The 6,189-nt window shown below is 39.8% G+C and overlaps 1 long non-coding RNA gene across 1 annotated transcript; it reads left to right on the forward strand.

Moving 5' to 3' along the window:
* The first annotated feature begins 1,922 nt into the window (after nt 1-1,922).
* Nucleotides 1,923-6,189, forward strand: LOC138955460 (uncharacterized). The gene is made up of 2 exons (XR_011452238.1): nt 1,923-2,267; nt 4,840-6,189. It is a non-coding gene; the product is annotated as an uncharacterized lncRNA (long non-coding RNA).

Below are 6,189 nucleotides of genomic sequence, written 5' to 3' on the forward strand. Positions count from 1 at the left end.
TTACAACAACTTGTGTCTTGATAGCCAAATATTATATCCTGCATCTTAAAATTAACCCTCAATCCAGCCTTTTCCTCTATCCAGTTTTCTATCTTCGTCCAAAACAACTTTACCGGTATGCACTCATAAAAGAAATGTTCAACAAAATCAACTTCCGTCCAACAAATACAACATCTGTTATTCTCCCTGACTTGCATTTTACATAATAAAATATTTGTTGGATATATGTTATGTAAGATTTTCCATTGCAATTCTCTTAACCTCACTTCTTTGGAAACATGGGCAAGTGTCCAAATTTCCTTATCTACTTGTACACCAAACTTCCTCAACCAAAAATTATATACACAAGGTTTTTCTACAGCAGTATCTACACTTTTCTTTTCTATCATTTTTCGTATTTGGCTTATTTTTATCATATACAGGCTACCATCAAACAATTGCTTATCCATCTGGACAATAATATGTTTATTTTCAATCCAATTAATCCATACTTTGGGTAATGCGTTTATTAATGCCCAATAATCCAATAAAATATTTGCATTATTCTTTCCAATTTGTATATATACCTCTGCTGCTGACTTCAATCTCTTTTCTTCCACTATAAACAAATCACTTACTCGTTCAATCCCAGCATTTTTCCAATACAAATAAAACAACATTTTCCCTTTATACCGAATCAAATCATTGCTCCACAAAATCTGTTTATAAAAATTGTTTACATCAATCTTATCATGTTCCATCCTACGCTTGTAACTCAAGTGTGTCCACACTACCCTCTGCCAAAATGGGCTTCCAATCATTGTCAAATTCAATTCCTTACTCGGTTTAACATTCAAATCAAAACAACCATACCCTGAAACAACATGTCCCAGAAACCATAGTGGTATAAACGTCCAATTTGCTCCCTTCTCTTCATACAAACGTCCGACCCATTGTAAATAAAAAGACTCTTGCATCCTGTGCACATTTAGCATTTTCAACCCACCTTCACTTATTTCTTTCTCCATTACTTTTCTTTTCACTTTTTCAAATGCTTTTTTATTCGAACACTTTCTCTGCCAAATAAACTTATAAAACAATCTATTTAACTCTGTCAAAACCCGCTCTGGCAATCCAATCGTCTGCATCACAAATACTAGCTGTGAAATAAAAAAACATTTGATTATTACAATTTTACCGTGAATCCTTAAATCTCGTCGACTCCATATCTTAATCAACTTCTTAATCTTCTGAACTCTTAATACCCAATTCTGTTCAACAGTTATTGCTCTATCATTATTTACGAAATATATACCTAAAATCTTAATCTTCTCTGTGCACTCAAAGGGCAACTTTTGCTGACCACAATGCTGTCCAATTTTCATTATTTTGGTTTTATTAACATTCAGGGTCAGTCCTGAAAACTTTGCAAACTGTATTATTATATCTTTAACTTTAAAGACATCACCACTGTTCTGTAAAAATATTGTTGTATCGTCTGCTAACTGTTTAATTTTTAGGGCACTCTCCTCGCCCACCTTTGAGGGTAATTCAACACCCGTTATATCACTTTTCCTAATTTTAATGGCAAGTATTTCCACCGCCAATATAAAGGCCAGGGGTGAAAATGGACAACCTTGTCTTATACCACACTTCAAGGGAAACGGTTCTGAAATCCACCCTCCGTGATTAATACTACTAAAAGTGTCTGTCATTAAAAGCTTAACCCATTTTTGAAAATCTTCACCAAAACCATATGATCTAAAGTCCAATTTGAAAACTCACTTGTTCCAACAACATTACGGATAGTTCCTTAGCATAGAGTCTGGGGATGTGAGATGTGCATGATGTGTTGTTTTGAATCGGACAGTGATTGTATGAATTTTGTATACATGTATTGTTGTCACGCGCTTTGAACTTCTGATAAGGCGCTTTATAAATGCCCGTTATTATTATATATTATTAGATAAATTATAAAAAAAAGCCATTAAAACAATAAACCAATAATAATGTGACAAAACTAATAACGAATCATGTCATTCCTTTACATGATAAATGAAGAAATAAAGAAACACTAGGAGTTATACTAATGACTTGTATGAAATAGTAATTCAATCATTTGCTGTCACTAAAGACCCCTGTGTTGGAGATCAAGCGATTGGCGGAGTTCCTTGGTGTGACCCCTGACCCGGAACTGATCAAGAAGATTGCCGACAAATGCGAATTTTCCAAGATGGCGGAGGACAAGAAGCCACACCAGGAACACACAGAGATCATGTTTAGGAAAGGTACCGATGAGTTGTGTCAGTTTGTGTATGTGTGTGGGTGTGTTTGTTTTGTTAGTGTGTGCGTGTGTGTTTGTGTTAGTGTGTGTGTGTGTGTGTGCGTGTTTTGTTTTGTTAGTGTGTGCGTGTGTGTTTTGTTAGTGTGTGTGTGTGTGTTTGTTTTGTTAGTATGCGCGTGTGTGTTTTGTTAGTGTATGTGTGTGTGTATGCGTGTTTTGTTTTGTTAGTGTGTGCGTGTGTGTTTTGTTAGTGTGTGTGTGTGTGTGTTTGTTTTGTTAGTGTGTGCGTGTGTGTTTTGTTAGTGTGTGTATGTGTGTGTTTGTTTTGTTAGTGTGTGCGTGTGTTTTGTTAGTGTGTGTTTTGTTTTGTTAGTGTGCGCGTGTGTGTTTTGTTAGTGTGTGTGTGTGTGTGTGTGTGTGTGTGTATGTGTGTGTTTGTTTTGTTAGTGTGTGCGTGTGTTTTGTTAGTGTGTGTGTGTGTGTGTGTGTGTGTTTGTTTTGTTAGTGTGTGCGTGTGTGTTTTGTTAGTGTGTGTGGGTGTGTTTTGTTAGTGTGTGCGTGTGTTTTGCTAGTGTGTGCGTGTGTGTGTTTTGTTAGTGTGTGCGTGTGTGTGTTTTGTTAGTGTGTGCGTGTGTGTGTTTTGTTAGTGTGTGCGTGTGTGTGTTTTGTTAGTGTGTGCGTGTGTGTGTTTTGTTAGTGTGTGTATGTGTGTGTGTGTGTGTGTGTTTGTTTTGTTAGTGTGTGCGTGTGTGTTTTGTTAGTGTGTGTATGTGTGTGTGTGTATGTGTGTGTTTGTTTTGTTAGTGTGCATGCGTGTGGGGGTGGAGGGGGATGGTGTGGGTATGTGTTTTGTTAGCGTGTGTAACTAACAGGGACGTAGGACGCGGGACGGCGAACGCCGTACCAAATTTTAGACTTTTACATTTTTTTTTATGATGATGAAATCCTCATATATCAGCCAGGGAACAAAAACAGATGTAAGAAGAAACAGTGAGTTCACAAACACATCCACCTTACGTCGACCAATGGACCTGGGAAGCAAATCGGCTTTTTTCCCCCTCGCCGTTCCAAATGTTGTGGGTCTGCTACGTCCCTGACTGTGTGTGCATGTGTGTGTCACGATTCAAAAACACGGTCCTGCCACTGCCAGTTCGGCTGACCATTTCAGATCTGCCCAGGCTGGTATACGATGAGATCTTCCCTCTGCGTGGACACATACCAAAACTCACCATACTGGCTACTCCCTGTGGAGAGTGGCTACTCCCTGTGGAGAGTTAGCACTCTTTCGATGAATTACTTCACTGAACGTCAGTCGTGTTCGTTAAAAAGTTACTTCACCCGCCAGCACGATTCCACCTGAGGCTGTTGAGTTTTGGCACATGTCCAAGTAGAGATGTGGCCGAGTGGTAAAGTGCACTTGCCTCGGAAGCGAGAGGTTGCGAGTTCGACCCTGGGTCGGGGCGTAAGCAACTTTCTTCCCCCTTTCCTAAGCCCAGGTGGTGGGTTCAACTTCAAGTGCTAGTCTTTCGGATGAGACGAAATACCGAGGTCTCTTCGTGTACACTACATTTATGGGATGTGCACGTTAAAGATCCCACGATTGACAAAAGGGTCTTTCCTGGCAAAAATGTATAGGCATAGATAAAAAAAAAAAAAAAGTCCGCCAAATACCCGTGTGACTTGGAATAATAGGCCGTGAAAAGTAAATATTCGCCGTAATGGCTTGAGATTTACTGGCCGATGTAAATCCGTGATATTGTGTAAAAAATGCCATCTCACACGGCAGAAATTAATATGTAAAGCGCTTAGAGAACGTCAAGCGCTATATAAATCTCCCATATAAATAAATTAATGGTTTTATCCCCAGGTCTTGGCCAGATGTACGAGGGTAACTCGAATCGTGTATTTTTCTGATCTCCCAGGTCAACTTATGTGCGGACCTGCTAGTGCCTTATCCCCCTTCGTGTGTACACGCACGCACAAGACCCAGTGCGTTCGAAAAAGATCCTGTAATCCATGTCAGAGTTTGGTGGATTATAGAAACACAAAAATACCCAACATGCTCCCCCCGAAGGCGGCGTATGGCTGTCTAAACAGCGGGTTAAACACGGCCTTACGCGTAAAAACCCACTCGTGCATAAACATGAGTGAACGTGGGAGTTTCAGCCCATGAACGAAGAAGAAGAAGAGAGAAGATTTTTGTATTCTGTTCCTTTAACTTGACATATTCGTTCAGTTTGCATGACGTGGCCTTTACCAAGCAAAATGTAAGGATTGAGTTCACCAAACTCCCTTCTAGTTTCACACAATGCCGATACAATACAAAACAATACAATACAATACAATACAATACAATAATACTTTAATATCTCAAAAGAGATACTACATTGTAGCTGACTAAACACATCACTATAAAAACAAAACAATTACACGCATAACACACACACACACACACACACACACACCTCATCTGTGTAATTATTCTAATGTCATACAAAACCATTCCTTTAGTAATAATGACCTTCACTTCTATCCGTTTGTTGTTATTAAATTCAATGTTCATGACGTCATTGCAGGTGTTGTGGGCGATTGGAAGAACACGTTCACTGTGGCTCAGAGCGAGGCTTTCGACGCCGTCTTGAAAGAACGCATGAAAGACTGCAAGCTGAAGCTCCAAGTGAGATATACATTATGATCAAGATCAACTGTTCTCCTGGGACTGAATTCTCCGCACATCGAAGGCAGAAAGATTCACGATGTATGCATTGCGTTATGACCAAAGTGGCCTTTTACAATTATTTTGACAATGTTGTTGTTGTTGTTGCTGTGATTAACCCACACGCGTTTTGAAATGATTTTTCGCCAATCCATTTTTATGTAAATTTTGATTTTTGAAAATTGACCTTATGTGAGTAAACACCCCCCGCGGGTTAGGGGGAAGAATTTACCCGATGCTCCCCAGCATGTCGTAAGAGGCGACTAACGGATTCTTTTTCTCTTTTTTCCCTTGTTAAGTGTTTCTTGTATAGAATATAGTCAATTTTTGTAAAGATTTTAGTCAAGCAGTATGTAAGAAATGTTAAGTCCTTTGTACTGGGTCGGGGATATAGCTCACTCGGTAGCGCGCTGGATTTGTATTCAGTTGGCCGCTGTCAGCGTGAGTTCGATCCCAGGTTCGGCGGACATTTATTTCACAGAGTCAACTTTGTGTGCAGACTCTCTTCGGTGTCCGAACCTCCCCCCGTGTACACTACATTGGGTGTGCACGTTAAAGATCCCACGATTGACAAAAGGGTCTTTCCTGGCAAAATTGCTTAGGCACAGTTAATAATTGTCTACCTATACCCGTGTGACTTGGAATAATAGGCCGTGAAAGGTAAATATGCGCCGAAATGGCTGCAATCTACTGGCCGTATAAAATTTCATCTCACACGGCATCACTGCAGAGCGCCTAGAACTGTACCCACGGAATATGCGCGATATAAGACTCATTGATTGATTGATTGATTGATTGTACTGGAAACTTGCATTCTCCCAGCAAGGTAATATATTGTACTACGTTGCAAGCCCCTGGAGCAACTTTTTGATTAGTGCTTTTGTGAACAAGAAACAATTGACAAGTGGCTCTATCCCATCTCCCCCCTTTCCCCGTCGCGACATAACCTTCGTGGTTGAAAACGACGTTAAACACCAAATAAAGAAAGAAAGAATGTGAGTAAACAAACAATGCTTTTTTTTCTCTTCTTGGTTTTGCTTTATTTCAGGATCTTAGCGCCTGTTTTGTTTAGTTCCGCTTTTCATCAGTAAACTCCAGACCGAAATTAATGGACACGAGATTTCTTTCAGTTGGTCCCTTCCGTTTTTGTCCGGTCAATTTTGAGGGTACCCTAGCTTATTTCAGTGTCGGTCACGTGATCCCTGCAAAA

Source organism: Littorina saxatilis, unplaced genomic scaffold (assembly GCF_037325665.1).
Source record: "Littorina saxatilis isolate snail1 unplaced genomic scaffold, US_GU_Lsax_2.0 scaffold_3425, whole genome shotgun sequence".
NCBI lineage: Eukaryota > Metazoa > Mollusca > Gastropoda > Littorinimorpha > Littorinidae > Littorina > Littorina saxatilis.